The 27,907-nt window shown below is 44.6% G+C and overlaps 1 pseudogene across 1 annotated transcript; it reads left to right on the top strand.

Annotated features, from left to right (window-relative positions):
• The first annotated feature begins 926 nt into the window (after nt 1–926).
• Nucleotides 927–27,745, top strand: LOC308152195 (acetyl-coenzyme A synthetase 2-like, mitochondrial; annotated as a pseudogene). Its single transcript has 11 exons — nt 927–1,128; nt 4,150–4,242; nt 4,403–4,602; nt 7,397–7,572; nt 7,740–7,892; nt 14,393–14,540; nt 18,600–18,722; nt 19,538–19,630; nt 25,876–25,988; nt 27,213–27,320; nt 27,557–27,745. The product of its transcript is annotated as an acetyl-coenzyme A synthetase 2-like, mitochondrial (transcript).
• The last annotated feature ends 162 nt before the right edge of the window (nt 27,746–27,907 follow it).

Here is a 27,907-nt window from a genome sequence, read left to right as displayed (position 1 = left end):
AAAGGATAAAAACCCAAGAAAGCCACTGGCTTATTTCAATTGGGGTCCTTGATTTTCAATTCATCGTTACATGTAAGACAGACATAAGAAAAGAACTAGTACTATCTACATGATAATACAGACAAATAACTATTACTATCTACAAGATAAACGTACATCCATCATGGGAAGAACAATACAACAAAACATAAGGTATGTACAGCGGGTAGGACAGGTGGGGACATACACCACAGGTGGGGGCGGGGGACAAAACACAAAGTATGTATAGTGGGTAGTTCGGGTCTTTTAATCTGATTTTTGTTTTAGAGGGTCCAGTTACGGATTGCAGCCTCCTGTAAATGTTTTTTGAGAGTGGTTTTGAAGGTGGGCAGTGTTTTGCACTCCTTTAATATTATAGGAAGGGCGTTCCACATCTTTACTGCATAGTTTGCAAACGAGTTTAAACCCTTGTTTGTGGTGCAACGCGGTTGAACGTGGTTCGTGGAGCTTCCTCTGGTGTTGTATGTGTGGACGTTGTTCACTTTTTGGAAGTATGTTGACAGGTACTTGGGTGTCTTTGTGGTGTAGCGTATCTTGAAGACTAGGCCCAGTGCAAGCTGCTGCACTCTGTCAACTACTCGTAGCCAATCAAGGCTCAAAAAATGAGCAGCGGTTAGATGTGTCCTAGGGTTGAGGCCTAGCAGAAGCCTAACCAGTTTATTTTGGGCTGTCTGGAGTCTTGTTTTATGGGCCTTTGTGGTTCTATAGTACCATGATGTTACGGCATAGTCGAAGTGACATTGAATGAGAGCTCCTGATAGGGTCCTCAAAGTGTCATGATGTGGTCGCTTTGGAGATACTCTTCGATCACTTCTTCTTCATTTAATCGTCGGATTTTAAAATATTGTAAACTTTTCTTGGGTGGACGCTATAATATAGCGTCCTACATGCCCGAGGCAGCTGGATTTGAAGGTGTAAGCGACCATTCGGGACTGTACGAGTTTTCCGTCAACCAAAGTGACAGGTTTTGGGGTGCATTGGCGCGTCAAAGGTTGTCTTGGATAAGTCCCTTCCACTACACTGTCCAGAACTGCGATTTGAGTCAAGGCAAAATAAAGTGGTTTGAAGGGGGAAAGTTGAACGTGTCCGGTAAGAATTGTCACAGCTATTTATACATGTTGTCATCTAGAATGCATTGTGTTGAATTTCAATAATGAGGTTAGATGTCGATTGTCTGTCTGCTGTTTTGGTAAAGGCAAGATTTATTCCTATAAAAGAAACCCATCTTAAATCTTAGCTTTTAAACAAGCTCCTCTGTATGTTATGTCGAAATACCAACAATGTTGTGAATGTCGAAAAGTGTGTGCAATTGCACATAGGCCTACTCAGGGTTCGAGTTATAAGCTGAACTCTGTGGGGGTCTCCAAAATAACAGTGCGAAATGTTCTCATGCACGCGCGAATCATGCCCACACAGCGATGGGACTTACAAGTTTTAATTAGCTATAGGCAGTAGCGGATTAAGGTGGTCAGTGGCGCTAGGCTACTCCTTTGTGTGAGGACCCCCCGCCCCCATACACAAGCCTCCCCCCTCCCCAAAATATACAACTCACGAGCACCCTGCACACACACACACCACTCATAATGCTTTACCATAAAACACTTAAACACTTTAATAACACAATAACACAACAGTGTTAATAATGCAAAGAATAAAAAAAAGGTTCAGTGCATTCAGTTCTGTCTCTATTGCTCTCCTCTCCCGTTGTCTCTCTGTTACTGTCCTGTTGTCTGTCTCTCTGTTGCTGTCCTGTTGTCTGTCTCTCTGTTGCTGTCCTGTTGTCCGTCTCTCTGTTGCTCCCCTCAGCTCTAAATGAAAGGAATTAATTAGCTAATTAGTTGGCATGTAAACATATAGTTAGGGTTGGGTACAGTTTGGGTTTTATTCGATACCGGTGACAAATCGATACTTTAAAAACGGTACCGGTACAGAAACATCATCCTCATCCTCAAATCCCAACATATCCTGACGCTACAGCTGCAGGCTACTCATTTCACCACATCAACAGCCCCACATGAAACAACAGCTATAAAAGCGATAGTCACACATGCAGGGTTCGAGTTATAAGCTGAACTCTGTGGGGGTCTCCAAAATAACAGTGCGAAATGTTCTCATGCACGCGCGAATCATGCCCACACAGCGATGGGACTTACAAGTTTTAATTAGCTATAGGCAGTAGCGGATTAAGGTGGTCAGTGGCCCTAGGCTACTCCTTTGTGTGAGGACCCCCCGCCCCCATACACAAGCCTCCCCCCTCCCCAAAATATACAACTCACGAGCACCCTGCACACACACACCACTCATAATGCTTTACCATAAAACACTTAAACACTTTAATAACACAATAACACAACAGTGTTAATAATGCAAAGAATAAAAAAAAGGTTCAGTGCATTCAGTTCTGTCTCTATTGCTCTCCTCTCCCGTTGTCTCTCTGTTACTGTCCTGTTGTCTGTCTCTCTGTTGCTGTCCTGTTGTCTGTCTCTCTGTTGCTGTCCTGTTGTCCGTCTCTCTGTTGCTCCCCTCAGCTCTAAATGAAAGAAATGAATTAGCTAATTAGTTGGCATGTAAACATATAGTTAGGGTTGGGTACAGTTTGGGTTTTATTCGATACCGGTGACAAATCGATACTTTAAAAACGGTACCGGTACAGAAACATCATCCTCATCCTCAAATCCCAACATATCCTGACGCTACAGCTGCAGGCTACTCATTTCACCACATCAACAGCCCCACATGAAACAACAGCTATAAAAGCGATAGTCACACATGTATCTCGGCCAATAATTTTGTTATTTTTGCTATACAGAAGGAGCGAAAAATACATTAGGTTAGTACACTAGGTTAGTAAAAAGTAAAAGCCACCTTACCTTTACGGAGACAAGATAGACCAAAGTGGTCTGTTTTCAGTAGGCTGAGTGGTCTGTTTTCAGTAGGCTGAGTGGTCTGTTTTCAGTAGGCTGAGTGGTCTGTTTTCAGTAGGCTGAGTGGTCTGTTTTCAGTAGGCTGAGTGGTCTGTTTTCAGTAGGTAGCAGAGTCCTCAGTAGTAGCAGCAGTAGTAGTAACAGTAGTAGCAGCAGGGCTAACGTTAGGTGTCATAGCAGGTTTCTTTGATAAAAACCCGACATTTTCTAGGCTTGATGACCCGGTCGGCAGCAGTGGCCTTTTTTTGGGCGGCATGGTAGCTACTGTATGTATATACTCCTGTATAGCTAATTAATGAATGTTTGCTTCTCAATAATAGGCTAGGTGCACGATCTCACTACTTCCTGAAAGGCAACTGGTGTCTCACTCTATTGGTTTAATTGATTAATCAGCTGTGCACTGTGTGTTCCAACGGTTTACCGCACAGCTGATTAATCAACCTTTTGCTGTTGCACAATATTCTACTGCGCCCCATGGTGTCTTGGTGGTGAAGTGCAGGCAGTCAAAGGCATACTGTCATTCACAGGGGATTAATGGTGCGCGTAGTTCTTTTGAAAAACGTGTTTATTTTACAAGATTTATAATATAAATTAAATAATATTCATTACATTGACATTTTGATCAAATGATAGTTGTGGTAAAGTACTATTAGCGACCCCCACAGATTTTTGATTTTACTGCCTTCATGGGAGCTCAGAGAGCCTCAGACCATCTCTATGGGAGCTCAACTCCCATTGGCTCCCACATAACTCGAACCCTGGGCCTACTACCAATTTATACACACACATTTGTTTTCCTCACGTTTGATAAATTAGGCAGGTCCACAGACTTTTTGGAATGATTCTGAAAAAAAATGTGTTGCACTTTTTACTGTAGTTTACACTTTTTAACTGTAGTTACACACTTTGTTGAGATTTTCATTGCACAGAGACAGAGGCTCGCTTGTTGTAAAATAACAACACATTTATCCCAAAGTATTTACCAGGGCATTGCCTTCAAACAATCAAGCTATTCATAGAATGGCCTGCTGGTACAGAGCTCTGTGCTAATTTGAGTTGGAAAGAATAACAATGCAGATGACACTGTCAGTTTTAAGACTGTGTGTGTGTGTGTGTGTGTGTGTGTGTGTGTGTGTGTGTGCGCGTGTGTGTGTGTGTGTGTGTGTGTGTGTGTGTGTGTGTGTAGTAAACTGCTTGGATCGGCACGTTCACACCTGTCCAGAGTTGCTTTGATCTGGGAGAGAGATGAACCAGGGTCGGAGGTCAGGGTCACATACAGGTTAGGGAAATCACAACTTATACCGTGTACATAATGGTTATTTACAGACTGCATTCTGGTACACAACCGGTTTTCATGTTGTAAATATCCTTGATATAATTTGACTGACCCCCCCCACTGCCCCTTAATCACCCAACTTGATTGACATCTCTCTCCACAGACAACTGCTGGAGCTGACATGTCGCCTGGGGAACCTATTGAAGAGGCATGGGGTGCGATTGGGGGACTGTGTCACCCTCTACATGCCCCCTTGCCCCCTGGCTGTGGCGTCCATGTTGGCCTGCGCCCGCATTGGCGCCTCCCACAACGTGGTCTTTGCTGGGTTCAGCGCCGAGGCCCTGGCGGACCGTATCAGAGATGGTGAGGTTGGTCTTTTTTCAAAGGCACACTCCAAACGGAGTGTTATGCGAAATCTCCCAGAATGCCTTGCGAATCATCGGCAAGATACTGGTGAACGCACAAGCAACAAAAGAAAACCACAAATGCAATTATTTTCTTTATTAATAAATATTTTAAAATATTATTATCTTAGTTTTATGTAATTTCAATGTATTATAGACCTTTTCTTTATAACAAACATAACAAAATCGCTAGTATGCTGAGCTATCGTTACAACATAGTTTTATGGCTGATTTGTGCATGACAGTCCCGCATTTTGACATTATTTCCATGTTGCATTTCCCCCCTTTGGCATATGATGCTCGAAATGTAATTTAAGTCCAAAGTTTTTATTTGGTGACTTGATAGTGTGAAACTTAGAAGTAGTGAATGAATTGCGAACGTCCATGCTTTTCTATGATACTACTGATCAGTGGTGTAGTCTAGTTTTTTCTAGTGGGTATACTGTGATTTTGCCCTCCCAGTCAGAGCGACACCTGTCCCGTAGCGACACCCCATAAGCACCACCACACTCACTTATGCATACAGTATGCATCTACACCAGTGTTTGCTGCCTTGGGGGGGGGGCGTGGCATGGACTGTACTTGTACATCAAGCTGCCTCACGCTACAGAAACAGGAGATAGGCTCCTTCCCTATGGGCCGTTAGGCTCCAGAACCATTGGTTCTCAAGGCTACTTACTTATGTGGTCTTGACTACCTATCCACTTTCTCACCTGGTTCTTGCTCTCTCTCTCTGGTGTGCCGACACCATCCTGCTCTCTCCTTCTCTCCCTCCATATCCTCCTCTTTCCCTCTTTTGCTGTCAACCAAAAGGCAAACATAACAACCAGAGTATTTATAATTTAATAAGAGGTATACATTGAATTCATATCAAATCATAACATAATTCTAATTGAATATTGGGTTGCTGTGGGCAATGCAGTCAGATACTGTCTTTACTTACTCTCTCACCTGTAAGAAAATCGTATGTCCAACTACAAAAAACAGACATTTCCAATGAGTGAGGGTTTGTTCCAATGCTTCAATCCACTGTCCATGTACTGTAAATATACCATTATGGTATTACCATAAAGCCCAATTCTAGCAGAATAAGAAAGATTGTATATCTACTTTAAGTAAAATAATAAAGTGCCTCCAGTTAGCTCTTTAGCTGGCATGTGTGCAGCAGACTAGCTCATCTAATCACCTCTGAGCTAGCTAGCTTGCTAGTTCTTTGACACTATTATTCACACCATGAAACTATAATCAGACACTTTCTAATCACAATAATAACGACTAATTTGAACCAACTTTCTCTGTCAGAACACAGTAATTATATTTGCTAACGTTTCAACTTGCTTACTTTCTTCTGCAGAGCTTTCACCCTGCAAAAACTCTCTCGCGTCGCACGCGCACGCGCACACAAAACAAACCAAAAGCATTCTCCAGCGGCACGAAGCTGTGTGTGGAGGTCTGGCCCGCCCGCGAATTTGCGAAACCTAGGATGGTAAGGGGAGGCAGGGCAATACCGCTACCTGATTGGTTGGCGAAGCACTCCCTCATTGGCTGCCTCCCCCTACCATCCTAGGTTTCGCAAATTCGCGGCCCGCCCACCCCAAGGCTCTGTAGGGGAAATACTGAGACTAGCATTCTGAACGACTGGTTATGCGATAACAAACATGTCAGAAAGTTCGAAGTAAGTGCTTCGTAACACAGACGGGGTGAATTTTATGAATGAAAGTGAAAGTTCTGTCACAAAACGCCGTTACGTATCCTCGCGCATTTTCTAGTGGGTATACGCAAATCCTTGTCCTTTCCTAGTGGGTATACGGCGTAGTCCTGCGTATCACGTAGACTACACCACTGCTACTGATGTATCAAGGGTTTGAAGGGTTGTCCCATTTCATAGGGTAAGATTTCAACCACTACCCCGTTCTCTGTTCTAAGGGGCAAGCCGAAAAGCGAGTGGCACTCGAGAACGAGAGGTAGGGGTAAAAATGGGAAATGGGATTGGGCCATAGTGTAGGTGACTTGTGAAGGCTCATAAAGCCTTAAAAGTGTTAATTTGTTTAGTGGGAGGCAAGTGACAAATAGCATTTTCCTACACATACTTTGTAATGAAAGGTTAGGTAACACATTTCTTAACTCTTGAACAATAGGCTATTCGTGTATGAAAGTATAACCACCATATTAACGTACATCACAAAATCACCATGAGGTGAGTATTCCCCATGACCAGGAGATAATGATTGGCCATATCAGAGTTCTGGCTTACTTGATTGGTCGGGTCAGAGGCTTTGATTGGCTTTTGACCTTATTTACTGGCAGACTTCAGTGTTCAGAGTCTCCCACTTCACCTTGTGGAGTTGGGGTCAAGTCTCACTAATCCCTGGCTTCAGTGGCAGAATTGAGATTGAGTGAGGCAGTTCGCTGTCTTGTTCCATTCTGTGGCAGCACGCATTAGCTTTGGCCTGTATGAGTGTAGTTTACAGCTACCATTCAGTTTGTTGTAAACTATGTTTTAGCTTAATTTGTGTTATATCTACTTTAAAAGCCAGGTTGCTTGAAGAGACACTTATTCAGCAAAAAAATAATAAAAAAAACAGTGTCTCCCTCTAAAATGCAGCATTTATTGTATTCCCTAAATGGCATATGAAGTTCATACAGAATATGAAGTAACAGGCTATTTAGGTAGTTTAGCTGCAAATGGTGTGGTTCTGCATATAAATGTTAGAATCATTTGACGGCCTTTGCGGTCAATATTTCTACTTCAGCCCAGTCTAGCACGGTCATCACGGTCAACCAGGGGGTAAGGGGCGGCAAGGTGACTGACCTGAAGAGGACTGTGGATATGTCCGCCCAGAGCTGCCCCTTAGTGCAGCAAGTGCTCGTCGCCATGAGAACGGAAAACCCTGTCGTCATGACACACAAGGACGTTCCTCTGGAGGAAGTGAGCCAATAGGAAAGCCAATGATTAATTGTTCATATATTATACGTTCTTTGGTGTAGATTTATGAAGACCTTTATAAACTACGTTTATAACAGCAATACATATCTAAAAAGACTAATAAATGGCTACATTGCGACTTTAGATAGCTGACGTGTTTGTCTCTTTAGGAGATGATGAAAGAGGATGTGGTGTGTGAGCCTGTTGCCATGGACAGCGAGGATGTGCTGTTCCTGCTCTACACATCTGGCAGCACTGGGAAGCCCAAGGGTCTGGTCCATACTCAGGCTGGTTACCTGCTCTATGCCTCCCTCACACACAGGGTGAGCTCTCTACCACTCGCACAGGTACTACACCTCTAACCCATGGTGTTTGTCAAAAGAACAAACATGCTTATCTTCTCCATGCTGGTCAATGCTAGTCAACAACTACAGGCTGACATAGGGTAGCATAGTATCACATACCAACCAGTGGTCATTTACATTGACTGCAGTGTACCCTTCATGTAGGTCTTGCATGACATGCAGTTGTGCCCTTAATAATAATAATAATAATAACTTAAATTTATATAGCGCCTTTCACAGACCCAAGGACGCTTTACAAGGGAATGGGACAAACAGAACAGAGCCAGAGAGACAAACACACAAAACAAGAAACAGTGAAACAGCTACTAAAATGGCAGTTTTGAATATGTCCAGGGTTGGAGAGTCGTGGGTAGAGAGTTCCAGAGGGTGGGGGCTGCCACACTAAAGGCTCTGTACCCAAAGGTCCGGAGTTTGGCGCTGGGTTGGATGAGGAGGCCCGTGTTAGAGGACCTCAGAGTTCTGGATGGGGTGTAGTGGTGGAGGAGATGGGAGAGGTACTGGGGGGCCAGGCCATGGAGGGATTTGTAGGTGAGCAGGAGGAGTTTGAATGTGATGCAGTGTTTGACCGGGAGCCAGTGCAGACGGGTGAGGATGGGGGTGATGTGCTGCCAGGGCTTGGTGTGGGTGAGAACCCTGGCAGCGGAGTTATGCACGTACTGGAGCCTGTTCAGGGCAGTGTCAGGTAACCCGGACAGGACTCCATTACAATAGTCCAGGCGGGAGAAAATGAAGGCATGGATGAGTGTCGCTGTGACAGAGTCTGACAGAGATGGCCGGAGTCTGGAGATGTTCTTGAGGTGGAAGAAGGCGGATTTAGTGATGGATTTGATATGTGACTGGAATGAGAGTGGAATCCACCCAGTTTGTGGACTTCAGGTGATGGGGAGATGGAGCAGCCATCCACCTGGAGGACAAGATCTCCAACCTTACAACGCTTTTTTATTTTTTACAGAAAAACAGTCAGACAGACCAAACAGAAAACACAGAGACAGCGACAAAGCTAAACTAGGGGCCAAAGGCCTTGGTGAACAGATGGGTTTTGAGGGCCGATTTTAAGGTGTCCAGGGTAAAGGCATTGTGGATCACTGTGGGGAGAGAGTTCCAAAGGGTGGGTGCTGCCAGACTGAAGGCTATGTCCCCGAAGGTTCGTAGGTTGGTGTGGGGGGTGGAAAGCAGACCCATGTCTGAGGACTGCAGAGAAGGTCAGTTAGGTACTGGCATGGAGGGATTTGTAGGTGAGAAGGAGGATTTTGTACATGATGCGGAACTTGACCGGAAGCCAGGTGAATGAGGGTGGGGGTGATGTGCTGCCAGGGCTTGGTGTGGGTGAGAACCCTGGCAGTTGAGTTCTGCACATACTGGAGCCTGTCCAGGGCTTTGCTGGGTACCCCAAACAGGACTCCATTGCAATAGTCCAGACGGGAGGTGACGAATGAGAGTCAGAGAGTCTGGCAATGTTTTTGAGGTGGAAGAAGGCAGATTTGGTGATGGATTTGATGTGTGACTGGAAGGAGAGGGTGGAGTCAAGGATGACACCCAGGTTGCGGACTTCTGGAAATGGGGAAATGGTGCAATCATCTACCTGGAGGAGAAAGGGCCAATCCCAATTCACCCCTACGGCTTAGTTTTCACCCCTATGGCTTCATTTTGCGCATTCAAGTTTAGGGGTAGGGGTGTCCCAATTCATATTTCATCGAGCCATGGCTTCATTTCAAGGGCTAACTATGACTCCGTTTCGAGCGATTCCAGGACCAGACTAGCTTTGAAGCCGTAGGGGTACGCTACCCCTTGATTCCAGGATGCATTGCGAATCATCTACAGAAATGTTATGTCGCTCTATTCAATGCGGAAATGTCATTACTTTCTCTGTAATTACTTATTAATAAAGATTTGAAAAATTATGATAACCATCTTATTATCTTAGTTTAATGTCATTACAATGCATTATAGACCTTTTCTTTATAACAAGCATAACAAAAAAAATCGCTTTTATGTCGAGGTGCTGTGTCTAATGTTACAGGCTGATTTGTGGACAGTCGCGCATATGACATATTTCCATGTCTGATGTCTAATGTCTAATGTCTGATGTACTAATGTCATTTCAATGCATTATAGACCTTTTCTTTACAACAAGCATAACAAAAAAATCGCTGTTATGCCGAGGTGCCTATGCTTAACATAGAAAGTTCCACAGTCCAGCGCGCTCGGGTTTAGCAGTAGAGGACTGGTAGCCTACCTGATCACTTCCATTAGTCTATCAAAGCAGGACACCGGAGCACTCATATCGGCGCGTTTGTCACAGGGTGACAGTCCCTGTTCCTCTGCCCGGTGTCAGTCCAATGGAATCGTCAAGCACAGCCTTCCCCATAGAAAAACATCGGTGCGCGATTACAGAGATGAACACTCATGTTTATTTAGAAATAAATGGTGGTGTTTGACAGCGGATGATGGTAGACATATTTAATGTAAAGTTATCTATCCACAGGCTGATATGTGCATGATAGGCGCAAATCCCCCCCCCCCCCCCTCCCCCCCCCCTTGGTGGTATATGACGCTATCTGTATTGTGGCACTTATTATACCAAAACAACTCGCAATCTAATCCGAGCAGTTGTTATTATGTAATATTATCGATGGATGTGCCATTTTTGATGGAGGGCAGTGAGCGGGAGACTCATCAAGGACATGTAGTTAATTAATGCAGTGGACAGCGGCTGTTTCTCCAGCGTTCCTGTCACTTCGGATTTCGGAACGTCATAAAATTAAATCTGTAAGTCATGCATTTTTCCATGTTTCCCATTGATGGTATATGACGCCGTAAATTTAACTAAAGTTCAGCCGCAAAGTTGTTGCACTGTTGTCCTAAATCAGTGCAGACTGGCAGGGTAGGAGCACAGGTTTCATACAGGTTAGAGCGCCGTTATTCTGTCATGGTCTCATTGGTCTGATAATGAAGCATTGTTCTTTTTTATTTGATGACTTGTTTGATCGATTGATACCGTAAAAGTGAAGTTGTGAATGAGTCGCGAGCGTCAATGCTTTTCTACGATACTACTGATGACGTATCAGTCTTGAAGGGTTGTCCCATTTCATAGGGGTAGATTTCAACCCCGACGGCTTGTGGCTCTGTTCGAAGGCCTTGGCTCGAAATCGAGTCACACTCGAAAACGAGCCATAGGGGTAGAAAAGGGAATCGGGATTGGGCCAAAGTCACCAACCTTCCAGAACAGCGTCTTGGGTGCCACAACCATGAGCTCAGTTCTTTTGCTGTTGAATTTGAGTAGGTTAGCTGACATCCATGTTTTTATTTCAAGCAGGCAGCTGACAAGAGATTGAAGGGGGAGCTGAGCTGAGGATGGTTTAGTGCTGAGATACAGTTGGGTGTCATCAGCGTAGCAGTGGAAGTTTAGGCCGTGGTGGCGGGTGATCTGGTTGAGGGGAAGCATGTAGACAGTGAAGAGGAGGGGTCCAAGCACAGAGCCTTGAGGTACGGCTTGGTTGACTTGGGCTGGGCAGGAACTGGAGCTATTGATGGTTACAAAAGTGTTTCCTGTTGGAGAGGTAGGACTGGAACCAGGAGATAGAGATAGGGTTCTTAATATTACTATATTATAATATTTTTTATAGACACAATGAGATATAATCCAACAGGAGCTTTGAATACTGCAACTAGCGTGTGCGTCATATCATCATATGCAATGCATTTTCAGACTGTTCAATAAAACTCATAATCACTGTTTTAAAATCAATACAAATCATGCTGTAGAGTAATTTGAGTTATCTACCACTTTATGATGGTGACAGCAAAGGTTAGATGACTGTAGTTCAACTACAGTTACTTAATTTTAACCAGGGCCAGCCCTAGGACTTTTGTGGCGCTAAGCAAGATTTTTAATGTGCCCTGTACTTTTAAGTGTGGCCCCCTCTAGTGGTTGTGGCCCTAAGCGACCTCTTATGCCTCAATGTCTGTATGTAGTCAAATCAAATCAAATAAAGTACAATTCAATAATATTTCAACAATATTTATTGTAAATTGAGCCTATGCCATCCAGGAATATGTGGATCCAGGAATGAGAGATATTATAACTCAATGTCACATCCCATGGAGAATGCCAATGGTGGCCACATTCTTTTGTGTCATGATAGCTAGCTAAAATGGCTAGCAAGAAATCATCATCAGGGAAAGATGACCTTATTTTCGCCTGACACCAGGGTTAGCAAGCATGCTAGTTGTAGCCAAACACAGAGGTTGAGGATGGAAGACAAGACAATACTTGTCGTTGAAGTTCTACGGTCTGCAAGTATCCCACAGCGATCACCGAAGTGTAAGGCTGTGGGTTATGCAATAGCTCCTATGACGATAACAACCAGCATACAATGCACCCTCGATGATGGTGTGACAGTGTGAGTACCGTGCATAACTTCATACAAAATAAAAAATAAAAGAGGGAACAGAGACAACTCCACAAGTTACATACTTGCTAAGAAGAATGCCCCTTCTACCCACAAGCCCTTGCTCTTGGTACCAGAACCAATTAGATTACCCCAAATAATACAGTATACTAAGTGTCATAAAAAAGCTCCACAATTCAGTGGCGGCTGGCCGATAGAGGGCGCTGGGGCGCCGCCCCCACCTTCACTTCCTAGTTGCGATTTGTAAAAGTTTTTTTTTTAAATAAACATTGTTTATTCACAAAATGCGGCTGATATTCTGTCGGCGCCTATCAGCATTAATTAAAAATCCTCCAATACAATAAACATTTTTATCTGTGTGTGTGTAAAATTCACTGTTAAAATACATAGGGGGAGGAGTCGGGTCGCCGGTCAATGCAAGTCTATCGCAGGCCAAATACTTTTCGCTTACACGTGAGCTGTAGCAGCGCTCCAATTGGCTGTCTCCTATTTCTCGGCCGGGGCGCAAAAAATTGCGTCCTGAATATCCGGTTGTTAAGTCTGACGTCAAACGTGACGTTTTGCAATTTCCGGCTTTTACAAAAAAAGAAAACAATGTGGTGGTCTGTAAACTGTGCAGAAATGAAATGGCCTATCACAGCAGTACATCTGCAATGAACGAGCACCTCAAGCGAAAGCATCCTGGAGCTCTTTGTGAAGACAGCCGCAAGATAGCACCGTAAGTCAGCGTTGTATTTCTGTTCACTTTTCCGGCCGTGTATGAGTGAAAAATGGATAGCTACTAGCTAATGTTACACAAGCAATGTAGCTCACCACAGTTTGTATGTCTTGTCTTCTGGTGTTAGTAACGTTAGCTATGTAGCTGGCTAGCTACGGTAGCCTATTGTCATTGTGGTGCTCGCACCTACTGTACGTTATCTAGCTCGTAGCTCGCATGCTACGTTAGCATCAATTTAGCTAATCATAACATAGCAGCGAGAGTAACGTTAGCTAGCTATGTGTTGTGGTGATGGACAGACTTCTAAATGGCCATGTTGGCATTCAAGTTGGCTAAACATAGCAGTGAGGTGGAAATTAAAGGGCCTACACATGCTAAGATTTTTTTTTTTTTTTTTCCGAACAGAACTTTCTTATTCTGCTAGAATTGGGCTTCATTGGTAATACCATAATGGCATATTTACAGTACATGGACAGTGGATTGAAGCATTTGAAATGTCTGTTTTGTATAGTATACTATAGTTGGACATGTATTTTTTCCAGGTGAGAGAGTAATGTCAAAATGACATTATCTGACTGCATTGCCCACAGCAATCCAAAATTCAATTATAATTACGTTATAAATTGATATGGATCAATTTATACCTCTTATTAGATTATAAATACTCTGGTTGTTATGTTTGCCTTTTGGTTGACAGCAAAAGGGAGAGAGGAGGATAGAGAGGGAGAGAAGGAGAGAGAGCAGGATGGTGTCGGCACACCAGAGAGAGACAGCAAGAACCAGGTGAGAAAGTGGACAGGTAGTCAAGACCACATAAGTAAGTAGCCTTGAGAACCGATGGTTCTCGAGCCTAATGGCCCATAGGGAAGGAGCCTATCTCCTGTTTCCGTAGAGTGAGGCGGCTTAATGTACAAGTTAGTACACCCCCTGGACATGACGCTGGTATGTCGCAGGGTCTTACCCCCTGGGGGGGGGGGGGGTCCATGCCACGGTCCATGCCACCCCCCCAAGGCAGCAAACCTAGGGGAAACACTGTTATTCTCATGCTAAAATCGACTGTAAATCCAGATTTTAAAGTTGATATTCTTCCCCGTGGAGCATGCCCTCATAACCTGTGCCCCACCCAAAAATTTTAGCACCAGCCGCCACTGCTCCACATTAACCATACAATCGAAACTCATTTTAGGGGAGCCTAAACAATCAGCAATTAAACATCCGTAGGGTATCTTTAATATCAAGTATTGTTTACTCATCAGGTACTCCTACTTCATTTCAATCATGGTGGGTCATTATCTAATATCGTACTTTCATTGTTTTCGCACTACCAGTATGTGTTCAACTACCATGATGGGGATGTGTTCGGCTGTGTGGCAGACACCGGCTGGATAACAGGGCACAGCTATGTCATCTACGGGCCATTGTCTAATGGGGGGACCACCGTCCTGTTTGAGAGTACACCAGTATACCCTGACCTAGGTGAGGATGCTTACAAAAGCCTAGCTCTGAGTGTCAGGTGTTATGAATGAATGGACTTTATTGTCATTGCTACAGTACAGGTACCAAACAACGAAATTTAGGAGGGGTGGCTCCCCTGGTGTTAGGAAAGGAAAAAAAAAAAAAAAAACTTTTTAAAAAATCACAAGAAGGGAAGGAGCTGGTTTACATAAATAAAGGCTATGTACACAATCCACTGTACTATACTGTACAGATAGTCGACTAGGGTTGTCATATTGCACAATAGTATTGTTTCACGTTATTTAAAGTGTCACAGTTTGCAGGCTTGAAATGTACATGTTTGTGCCTCAGCACTACACCTGATTTTTACAGTCCAGCAGCTGCCATACAATCCGTCCAGACTGTCCAGGGCCCAGAACTTAGGTCTTTGCTGTGTTCAGGGCCTGGACGGCCCTGTGGTAGAAGCAGTTCTTCAGTCTGTTTGTCTTAGCGGCCAGGGTCCTGAACCGCCTTTTCGAGGGCAGCCTGGTAAAGTGTACGTGCCCAGGGTGGGTCGGGTCCCTGGAGATCTTGGAGGCCTTCCTGAGACAGCGTGTGTTGTACAGCTCTTCCAGAGAGGGGAGGGGGGCGCCGGTGATCTTCTGTGCTGTTCTCACTACTCTCTGTAGCGCATTTCTCTCCGCTGTTGTGCAGCTGGAGAACCAGTTGCAGATGCCGTAGGTGAGGATGCTCTCCACTGCGCCGCGGTAAAAGGTCACCAGTATCTCCTGCTTGCTGTGTTCCTTCCTGAGGCATCTCAGGGTGTATAGCCGCTGTTGTGCCCTCTTGATGGTGCCTTTTGTGTTGTCCTTCCAGGTCAGGTCATCCCGCATGTGATGTCCCAGGAATCGGAGGGTTGAGACTCTCTCCACGCTCTCTCCGTCGATGAGCAGGGGCTGGATCTCTGACTTTTTCCTCCTGAAGTCTACGATAATTTCCTGGGTCTTTGACTTGTTCAGCAGCAGGTTGTTAACCTTGCACAGCTTGCTCAGTTGCTCTACCTCATCTCTGTACGCCGCCTCGTCCCCCCCCGAGATACATCCCACCACGGTGGTGTCGTCTGCAAACTTTACGATGTAGTTGCTGGGGTGGACGGGGGTGAAGTCGTAGGTGTAGAGGTTGTAGAGGATGGGGCTTAGCACGCAGCCCTGGGGGGACCCAGTGCTGAGGCTGAGGGCTGTGGAGGTGTGGGGGCCCACCCGCACCCTCTGGGGGCGGTCGGTCAGGAAGTCCTTGATCCACGCACATATAGAGTGTGATAGACCCAGGTCTAGTAGTTTGGTCACTAGCCTGTCTGGAAGGATGGTGTTGAAGGCGGAGCTGAAGTCCACGAAGAGCAGTCTCGCGTAGCTGTTTCCCCTCTCCAGGTGGGATAGAGTGGCGTGGAGAGTCGTCGCGATGGCGTCCTCTGTGGACCTGTGGGCTCTGTAGGCGAACTGGTATGGATCCAGGTTGGGCGGGAGGCGTGTGAGTATGTGGGCCCGGACTAGTTTCTCGAAGCACTTCATGATGATTTGTGTGAGTGCCACCGGGCGGTAGTCGTTTAGGCAGCTCACCGTGCTTTTCTTTGGGACTGGGATGATAGTTGAGGTTTTCAGGCAGGGTGGGACGGTGGCCTGGGACAGGGACTGGTTAAAGATGTTGGTGAAAACCCCGGCCAGCTGGTCGGCGCAGTCTCTCAGCACCCGTCCCAGGACGCCATCCGGCCCCGAGGCTTTCCTGGGGTCCACCGCCTTCAGTACGCGTCTCACTTCATGCTCTGTGAGGGTGAGGCTGCTGAGAGCTGGAGAGAGTGGTGTTTGTGTTGCGGTTACCTCCGTTCGCCCCTCGTCGAACCGGGCGTAGAAGGTGTTCAGCTTTCCCGCCAGCAGGGGGTCGTCCTCTGCGGCTGTGAGCCTGTTGGCTCTGAAGTTTGTCATCTGCTGAACCCCCTGCCACATCCGCCTGGAGTCGTTGCTCAGGAGGCATTCCTCAATCTTCTCTCTGTGCTCTGCCTTGGCCGCTTTGATTCCGCGCTTTAGGTTGGCCCTGGTGGAGCTGTACAGCGGTGTGCTCTTCCCTGCGAAGAAGGCGTTGTCCCTCTCGTTGATCAGTTTTTGGACCTTCCCAGTCATCCATGGCTTGATGTTGGGGTAGACCCGGACCCGTTTGTCCACGGTGACTGAGTTGGTGCAGTTCACTATGTGGTTCAGAACCGACGACGTGTACTGTTCCAGGTCCTTATGCTCATATTCCTGCCATAGGGTGTCATTTAGGCAGATCTGCAGTGGAGCGGACCCTTCTGGCCAGGTTCTGACAGTCTTAGTGGTGATGGGAGCACTTTTCCCCATGGTAGTGTATGCAGGGATCAGGAGGATTGACACATGGTCAGACATGCCTAGATGAGCTAGCGGACTAGCCTTGTAAGCACGTTTGATGTTGGTGTATACCTTGTCCAGTGTTTTTTCTCCTCTCGTTGCACATTTCACATGCTGATAGAACTTGGGTAGTACTGCCTTCAGGTCGACATGATTGAAATCTCCTGCTATGATGTCAATAGCCTGTGGATCAGTGCTTTGTTGGCCACTGATGACTTCATATAGTCGCGCCAATGCTAGGCTGCCGTCTGCGCTAGGCGCTATGTACACACATGTTATGAGCACCGCGTTAAACTCCCTCGGGAGGTATGTGGGTCGGCATTTAACAGTCAAGTATTCCAGGTCTGGGGAGCAGTGGCTACTTACAGTTTTCGTGTTTTAGCACCAGCTATCCTTCGTCGATATTATGATCCCACCCCCTCTTGACTTGCCGCTAAGCTTCGTTCGGTCAGCGCGATGTAAGGTCCGTCCCTCCAAGCTAACAGCTGAGTCCACAATAGTGTCATTTAGCCAGGTTTCGGTCAGAATAATCACACAGCTATCCCCCACGATGTTGTTTTTAGCAACCTGTAGTCTCAGTTCATCCATCTTGTTCGTCAGGGACCTGACGTTGGAAAGGAAAATACTTGGCAAAGCAGGTTTGTCCGGGCAACGTCTTAGCCTTGCTAGCAGGCCTCCCCGGCGGCCCCGTCGTTTCCTACGGTCTCGCCGCCGGCGTTTACGCCTCAGGGAGGGGACTGAGTACCAAGGTTCTCCTGGTACACGGGCGATGTCGCTGTATATCCTGTTTTGCTCCAGAAACTCCGCTGTCACTGTCTTGTCGTTTTGACTGATGTTAGTGTCAATGCTAACATTAGCTTTTAATTGTCCAATATCCTTACTGCTCACAACAACACACTATAGTTTGATTGGGATATCCTACGGGATATCCTACAATGAAGAACACGTTTATTTAATTTTTTTGTGCTTACCCATACAACGCGTCACTAGAGATAATAAATCAGACAAAATCCAATGTTAGCCTTTCTGTCTCCGGTTGCTGCCTCTTTGAATCGCACACACTTGCAGAGACACAACAGTTAATATCCGGCACTGCAAATCGATTTTGGGGGGTTATATTATTATTAAGGAGGATGCTGTTGTTTGGAACTTTGAACAGAGGTGGCAGATTTCCAACAGTCTTACACCCTGCTCCTTTAAGATAACATTTTATCAAACATCTTTCATCATTAAAGAATCAATGTGATATTGTTTAAAGTACACTCAGGTCTAAGGCTCTCAAATTGTCTTGTTACAACTTAGCAGTTTTCAACTTGTACTTCCACCTAGAATACATTCCGTCCTAAATAGTCCCTTTGTGTATGTCCAGTAGGTTTACCATCATCTTAAAGCTGATGATTACTGTACGTCTCTGTCCTCCTCTTGCCTTTTGACATCTGAAACGTCAGACAGTGAGCATTATCTTTTGGGAAGATTTTAAATGCATAGTTCACGCAAATTACAAAATCACATGTTTGGTTCCTTAATTTGTGGTTACAAATGTGAGTGTTTGAAGTCTGCCCTTGTCCATACACTCCTTTCAGGGAAAGGAACCAAATATGTGATTTTGTCATTTGGGTGAACTATCCATTTACGAGGCCCAGTATGCCCATTGTGTGACATTGACAATGTTATGACAATGCAGGCAGGTACTGGGAGATGGTTCAGCCAGTTTTATGCGCTCCCACCGCCATACGCCTGCTCCGCAAGTATAAAGACGAGTGGGTGAAGAAATATGACCGCTCCTCCTTCAAAACCCTGGGCTCTGGTATGTCAAACATCAAGCTAAAAATGTCTCTGCAACTTTGACATAGCACCCTGGAAACGTTGTAAATAGATTGTTGGTCACAAGCCTTACATTGTGGCAACCTAATGTTGTTACCTTGGATGGTTTAGGAACATGGCTGAACCATATGATCCTAAAGTGATGGATACATAACTGTAAGAGTCTGTATTGCTACTGTAGTGGGCACATACAGTATATTTATGATGTAGACTACTGCAGGGGTTCCCAACTTCCTAATTTCACACCTTAAACATTTCACGCACCCCATTTGAAGAAACCTTTTTTTCAAATGTATTTTCTAAAATGTATTTTCTTATTAACATGTTCTTTATTAAGTATATCCTGGTATCATATGGTTCCGTTTCATGCTTTCATTAGACTGTTTTCTCTGTAAATAACACAGTCCTGGAATTATAAATATAGTTATTTGCTGAATATATAATTATTTTGTATAATACCTCAAAATGTCAAATGCCTTGTGCCCACCCTGGGTACAGTGTATTCCCACTGAGCACTTTGTCAACTAACACAGCAAGGTCAGTTCCATACATTGTGCTGTAGCTCAGAATAGCTCCACTGTTGTAAGTGTTGTTTCTGATCTACTATGAATAGATAATCACTGTGACAATTCTGTTCCCTCGGTCAGCACACGTGTTCCATATCCTCCCTAGAGGTCAACCATTGATATGCTTTGGTCAAATACCACAACTGCCTGTTATACTAAAACACCAAGCCAGCTACGGCTAGATGTAAAGAAAAGCCTTGCGCTGTTAACTCTTTCTTGTTCTCTTTCCCAGTGGGGGAACCCATCAACACAGAGGCGTGGGACTGGTACCACCGGGTGGTGGGGGGTGGGTGCTGCCCCGTGGTGGACACATGGTGGCAGACAGGTAACTGTTGAAATTGCCTTGCTACTTTACACATATTGCCTTGAAATTGCCTTGCTACTACACACATATATTATGTATATTGTAACAAACGCAAATTATTTTAAGACCTGTTAGCAGTGACGGATTTAACAATTAGGGGTCTGTTTCAAATTTCCATTGTGGGGCCCCTAATACACTTTAAGTGTGGCACTGCAGCCAAATGAAAGGTGCTGAAATATATATATATATTTTTAAAGAAATACCGTTTTACCATTAGGCCTATAGGATAGGCAACTCTGTAACTGTACATAATAAAGAAAAACAAAACACTTTCATTTACATCATATGTATGTTGATACACAATAACATTGCAAACCCAGGTAAATAGTATAGGCTACTGATAGTCCTAGCCTATACACAAGGCCTTTGCTATTTAAAAACACTAGACCTACATACATTTAATGTATTATTATGTGGTGTATTAATACTGCAAATCAGTTTCCAAATCAGTTTCCAAATACACATTGCAAACCCAAGGTCAAACAGTAGGCCCCCTGGTGGCCGTGGGGTCCACTGCATTTAAAAGCTGATAAAACATAGCCATGTCTACCTCCCCAGTAGTAGAGTGGCTTAGCACAATAATTGTGCACTTTTTGAAGAAAGCATGACATTTCTACCATAGTTAGTACATACCATAAGGTTTATTTTCAGATGTGGAGGGAAGTCAGATTTGACCCCAGAGGCCTGGGAGAGGTCAAATTCAAGATGGCCGCCTGTCCACCGTGTCTAATGTTAAAACATGCTTAATTTTGGAACCAAACAGAGTAGAAAAACACTTTAGGTGTCCTTTCCAACTAAGTTAAGTATGCCCATTCATTTGGTGATACCTTTGAGATTGCCAGAATTCAAGAAAATGCAATTAAGTCAAAGTCAAGGTCAGATTACATTGAAATTACATGATTACATGAAACTTTGCTTCCATTTTGACACTATTGTTATGGTTAGTGTAGAGGAGTAGTACACACTATGCAGACATAGGCAGGCAAAGGATGCAAAAGGGTGCTTAATTTCCAAAACAAAATTGTACACAGAACTCAAAGTACACACAACTAACAAACTAACGACAAACCGACAAAAGACAAGGGAAGACATGAGGGGATATAAGGGAGGACATGAGGGGATATAAGGGAGGACATGAGGGGATATAAGGGAGGACACAAGGGGATATAAGGGAGGACATGAGGGGATATAAGGGAGGACACGAGGGGATATAAGGGAGGACACAAGGGGATATAAGGGAGGACATGAGGGGATATAAGGGAGGACATGAGGGGATATAAGGGAGGACACAAGGGGATATAAGGGAGGACATGAGGGGATATAAGGGAGGACACGAGGGGATATAAAGACAAGGGAAGACATAAGGGGATATAAGGGAAGACATGAGGGGAACAAAAGCACAGATCAGTGCACTTAAGTGCAACTTTGGCACACTTGCACCATCCAGTGCACCCTGTCTCACAGCGACAGCGGATTAATTCATGGCACGATTTTGATGCTTCAGGGAGAGTGGTCCAGAGCGGCTGCCACCCAGTTCTTTCCTTTGTCCAGCCCCAGTCAGATGGCTCTGGCATCTCTGGATCCAGGACCAGTACCTGGTTCCAACAGTTGGCCTGGTAGCAAGTGCGCTTGAAGTGCTCTTTGAGGGCTGCCTGGGTTGGAGGAATGTTCTCTAAAGTTCTGAACTTCTGTGTGAAGAGCTGTTTCCTGGCATCATTCACCTCCGTGCTCTCACTGGTTCGGTCATCAGCACCACAAATCGTTCTAGCAGTAACTTTGATTCTTCACTGACCTCACTTGGCATGCACAGGAGTTCATGGAAAGCATCTTTGACCTCTGGGAAAGACTTCCAAGTCTCCCAGGCAGTCTTCTTTCCTCGGCCAGCGAATGCAGAGACAGTGTCACACCCAGTGAAATCGTGAAAGACTGTTAGAGTCTGGCACTGTGTAGGATTCATTGTGGCAACCATTTGGTGAACAGCTATGTATCGTAAGCTTGACCCGACACCAAAGGCAACCCACAGCTCATCAGGAGCTATTTTGCTGAATGAAGCCACAGCCAGTACCACCACATCAGTATCAACGGTACGTATGGTCACCTTCTTACAACCTTTCTGCACAGCATCTGCCACATGCAGAAGTAGATGAGTGTCGCCCTCGTCTTGCGAACATGGGGCAAGGCAGGCCAAGCATGACTCAGCAGGAGAGCAGAAGACTCCAGTTCCATCTGTTGCATACAGTTCCTTGCCCTGTGCTAGAGGTAGATGAACAGCTTTGCGTGACAGGAAAGAAAACAACTCGGTTTTGTTCTCATTGCATCGAAGGAAGTCCATCCAGTTCTTAGGCATCACAGTAGGAGGAGCCACCCTTTTCCTGCTGCCCTTTCCCCTCTTCTGTCTGGACGAGGCTTTCAGGCTGGCAGGTAGGTATACATCCCAGACAAGGTTGACTTGGGTGTTTTTCTGAAGTTGAGCAGAGATGTATGGTGCAAACACTGTTTCTCCATACTCTTGACATGTTCTTGATGTGCTAGGATTTAGCGTTTGAACCACAGCTGCACCATCGAGAATTACTGCATCAGCCACAGGCACACTATTGTCTTCGAGCAGATCTGACTCCAGGCAGCGAAGTAGATCTGCTTTAACCCCAAAGTTTTCCTCCAGTTGACAGAGCTGGTGGGGCTGCCTGGTTTTCATGGGAGAAGAAATGTTGGATGTCTCCATCTCGTGTTTGAAGGGAGATGTACAGCCTTGAAAAGAGACCACAGTCACTCTTCAGTACTGCAAGTTTTCCCTTGTCTTTTGACCTTATCTTGACAGGTGGCCTACTGAACAGTGGCAACATGTTCTTTGGAAGTGTTTGCGTGACAGGTGTTGTCCAATCAAAAATGTATTTACTACAACATTTCGGTACTATGACTCTTATTCTGAAACTTGCTTTGAAACCAGTAATAAAAAGACTAATAACAGACCTACACTAGTTTATCTAGCAGAATTATTTTGATCAGCGCTGCCATAGCTAGCTAGCAAACTCATTCCCGGCTATAATCAAATTCAATGTCTTTGCATGTTACAGTTAGGAACTAAGGCTTTACTCAAGTGTACTAATATTGTCTGTTCATAGTAAGTCAGTTTACTTGTTATATTTACCTGTTGATATTGAGTCAGAAGTGCTCTCTGTCTCGTGCATACTGCACTATCACGGAGTGTACTGACTTCTACTCTACTGGCGTTAGCTACTGGTGCCCTAGAGGGCCATCTGCTGATAACGCTGTGCTTAGCAGGAATAAATAAAATAACCACACATCCCAGTAAATAATAACTAATAACTGAATAATGCAGGGCAATAAAAAAATATTTTTTTCATAAATACAGAGTTCATAAATAAAAGAGAACAACTAATTGTGTTTTCTGAGGTAAAGTTTTACATAGACCTTGACCTAAATGCATTTTCTTGAATTCTGGCAATCTCAAAAGTATCATCAAATGAATAGGCATCCTTAACTTAGTTGGAAAGGACACCTAAAGTGTTTTTCTACTCTGTTTGGTTCTAAAATTAAGCGTGTTTGAACATTAGACACAGGGCCTGGCGGCCATCTTGAATTTGACCTCTCCCGGGCCTCTGGGGTCAAATCTGACTTCCCTCCACATCTGAAAATAAACCTTATAGTATGTACTAACTATGGTAGAAATGTCATGCTTTCTTCAAAAAGTGCACAATTCCTCATAATATGAGAGCTTAGCCGCTGTACTACAGGTAGTTGGTTTGTTTGAGCTATATCCTGCCATTGGTTATACTGAATGTGATAATGTAGACAAGAGGTGACCAACCATGGTTATGGACAGCCACAATGTATAGAAGATTTCCTTTCAGTCAAGCTCTAATACACTTGATATTACAAGAGCGATCAAATGACCATAGTCTTTAGAATACTTACACACAAAGACCACTAGTTAGCACATCTTGTAAATTAGCCTGCCTCCTACACAGAATGTAGAATGCAAAATAGCTTTATACTAGCTTATCCTGATGTGATTTTGAAAATGTAAGGATACTGGGTGGTAGAACGCACACATCTAGGAAAAGTAGGAAAGGAGGGTCCTGAAATTTGATCAAGTGCAAAGGTATACAACTTTTTTTACTCAAATGACCCCATCCATGGCTGTTCTAGTGTTAATGACCCCACCCATGGCTGTTTTAGTGTTAATGACCCCACCCATGGCTGTTCTAGTGTTAATTACCCCACCCATGGCTGTTCTAGTGTTAATGACCCCATCCATGGCTGTTCTAGCATTGTCTAGTGCTGCTGTTCCAGCAGCTCTTGTGTCCTTAAGAAATAAAGAAACATATTTGATATCAATGGTCATCTACATCTTTGTAGCACAGATCATGTGCTGATAGTCTATTTCACTGTTAGTCTGCTGCTCTTTGTTGGTCTGGTTCACTGGCAGCGTAAGCACAACCTCCACAAAGAAATTGACAGAGTTCATGATTTTTTCTGGAAGAACGCTTCAACTGCAGGCTGCCAGTCTTAAAGGGGAGACTGATCTGTCTTCACTCCAAGAAGTGTTATGTAACACACACACACACACACACACACACACACACACACACACACACAAACACACAAATACAAACACACACACACACAAACACACAAATACACACACACACACACACACACACCACATCCTGCCCTGAGGTAATTGCAATGGAATTTCATGTTTCTCTCATTTAGCTTGATACCTGAGAGCAGCAGTGGAAAGCAGAGACGAGGAGAGATATGAATGAAACATTTATTTTAAGCAATGCATTATGTTACGTATTAACACTCTCCATCTCTCTTATACTCTACATTTGTATCTGTGATATTGTGATACACATTTAGAATATGGCTGCTGTAATGTTTTCAGAGCATTGTTTGAATGTTTTCTGTGGCAAAGGGGAAGCCTAAGGCTTCACCAGTTATTTTAAGTTATCACACTTGTTTCTTGAAAATCAGGTCACATATAGGGGCCAATATGGCCTTTGCCAAATTCAATATCTCCAACTCTGTGTGTATACACCCCCCTCCCCCTGCCCCCTTATGGAGAGAGAAGTATGATAAAGATGCTAGCTCCCTCTAGCTCATGCTTAAAACACCCAACGCTTTTAAATCCGCAAGCGCATACTTCAGGCAGATGAGGAAGAAAGGGAAGTGGGCTCATGACTGAATAGAATATTAAGTATATTGAAACCATTGTTGTATCCTTATGTCAGCACTTGATCACAAAGCTCTTTTACATTTTTGGGGAGGTATTGTTGTAAGAGAACCAACCTCACCAAGTCAATTTCCTGTATATTTCCTGCAAATATACTTGGCCAAATAAAATAATTTTGATTCTGATTCACTAAATACAATAACAGGCTCACAACCAATATTACTCCTCCAAAGTAGCTTAGTATCAGCTATACAACATGTTTTGAAATCAAAGCTGATTTTGCTAATAAATAGATTTCGAGGGAAAGCATTCAGATTGACTTCAGATTGACCCTATATATTTCAGCCTCGACCCCAACAAATTAGATTCATTAAGTGATTGCAAAAGAAAGTTAATTATCACACAATTATGGCAAAAATGCATAATTAAACATGGACACAAATCGAGAATTACGGACACAGATATGACCCAAATACCCTACTTCAGAAAGGGGATTATGTCATTATGTTATTTAACTACTTTTTTTGCCTTTCCAATTATGAATAAATGGCATTATTGATAATTGCCGGCAGTTTGATCTATGCACAAATAGCCCATTAGAGGGGAAATCAAGGATTTGACTGGCTGCTGGCCCACGCCCCCCTGTCAGATCATCTGGTGCCCTAGTTACAGCTCCCACTCCCTACAGTTAACAGCTCCCCTCTGCCGGTGCTACCAGTACCAGATTAGCGGGTCTCAGGGATCGAGTCGAACCTAATTGCATTTAATTTACTTAGCATTGTAGTAATTTGCTGTTCGACATCTGTAGCAATGCGAGGGCTTAATGCTAACAAACCGTCCGTTTCAAAAGCTTGCTCTTTTCTGACTTATCTCTCTGCCCTACCTTTCTCTCTTCTTTTGAATCGAAGAAGTGTAAAGTGTACAAACAATATCAGCATTACTAGACTACCAGTGAACATTATTATCTCTGTCATTGTCCCATATCCCTGCATTCCCATTCTTACAGAGACAGGTGGGATCTGCATTGCCCCCAGGCCGTCGGACGCGGATGCAGAGATCGTCCCTGGCATGGCCATGCAGCCCTTCTTCGGGGTCAGGCCCTTGCTCATGGACAGCGAGGTGGCGTGCCAATCACCCGGGAGGGTCGAGGGCTCAGATCAGCAAGGGGGGATTATAAACATGCACCAGCTGTGTCACTTTTGATAGCCGCCACCACTCTCAACCACCCCCCCCCCCCCCCCCCACACACACACACACCCCCCCTGCCGGTCCCACGACCCGCACTCCCCTCGCACGCCAAATGCCCTATTAAAAAATCTGCCGCCCGCCGTGCTGTGTGGCCGATGGTCGCTTTTGCTCTTGAAGCGCACAGATTGGTCAAACAGTTGGAGTGGTTTCTCTTTGAGCCGATCTCCCTCTCTCTCACTAAGAGACACAACAACATTCTCTGGGTCGTAATCTGCTCTTGGGAGTTTCACAGCTGTGCCTGTTTTGTGAGGTTAGGTGGCATACTGTTCTGTGTTAGTTGCTATCTGCCTTGTAGTGATTGGATTTGTAAGACTAGGGTAACTGTGTTGAAGAACAACCAATATGCAACATTATATTTTATTACACTGAAGAAACATAATCTCAGATTAAAAGAGCGTGACTACAATATGAATACACTCAGTATATGAAGACATACATTTAGTGTAGTATGTTTGCAAGCAGATATTCCTCTCTACTCTTATTGTTACTAATGCTAATATTCAATGAGGTCATTGCGCATAGTCAGAAAATATGTACACGTATGTACACTTACTATTAAGGGTGCTGGTCCTCAATTTTTTGCAATAACATCATGAAAGAAAACGGGACTCACTCCAGAATAGGTTGAATTTATCCAGAGCCCTCCATAAGTATTAGAAAGAGGAAGCATTTTGTTTTAATTTAGTTCTATACTCTAAGAATTTGGAAATAATTCAAAATCAATCATTACAAAATAAAACAATTACTATGACGTGAAGTAGAGAGTCAGCTGTAATTAAATGTTGTTCTTTTTTTTAGATTGGTTTCACCATTTAGAAATTACAACCCTTTATATACATGGTCCCACTATTTCAGAGGCCCAAAACATTGGAAAATCTGCTTGACTGGTGTTTCTGGTTAGTCAAGTGTGTTCCGTCACATCATTTGTCCAGGCATAAGAGAGCTGTCAATGTCTATTATTGATTCTAGGCTTTGCATTTACCGTTGATGAAATCAAAAGAAATCTAAAGTTCAACCTATTCTGGAGTCTGTCCTGTACCCTGCTATTAATGAAAGTTGGCCTATAATATATGTGCTATTATTTATTCTGTTCTGGGCAAGGTGCTGGGTACCAATGATACGTCCGGAGCTCTGTGTATCTCTCAGGCCTGGCCTGGGATGGCCCGCACCATCCACAACGACCACCGGAGATTCACTGATGGCGCTTTTCCACTACAGGGCCAGCCCGGGCTGGCCTGCTTCTTTGGCACTTTTCCATTTGTCGGCCCGGCTCGGTTCTTTAGCTACCCTTCACGAGCAGGAACTACAGGGCCGAAAGGTACCTTTTTGCCAGGCTGCGTGTGACGTGTGACGCTGCACACCGTTGATTGGTCAATGGAAATCGTCATCCCATGTTCATAGATTTCTTCGCTAACCGCCATCTTTAAATACCACAACAGATTTCGCTGGAGGTGGTGAAGAATTTGCAGAAGACACGCTCGGGGAAGATCATGCGGCGAGTGCTCAGGAAGGTGGTGGAGCGGGACACAGACGACCTGGGAGACCTCAGCACGCTGGACGACCCCGCGGTGGTGCAGGAGGTCATCCAGGGTCACCAGTGTCTCCGGGGAAACGGGGGGCAGTTGTGATATGTGCCATTTCCCCCTTGTGCCGCCTATTGTGCCAGCTATCTATCCATTCCACAACACCAGAGGGAGGTGCAAGCTTGCAGGACCTCAAACAACATGGTATCTGACAGCATAACGTCTGCCAGTCTAATGTGTAGTCTTGAGTTTGTGCTCTTGATATTT

The sequence above is a fragment of the Nansenia antarctica genome, assembly GCF_963989245.1.
Source record: "Nansenia antarctica genome assembly, chromosome: 1".
Taxonomy (NCBI): Eukaryota; Metazoa; Chordata; class Actinopteri; order Argentiniformes; family Microstomatidae; genus Nansenia; species Nansenia antarctica.
This window is presented reverse-complemented; position numbering and strand designations above follow the sequence as displayed.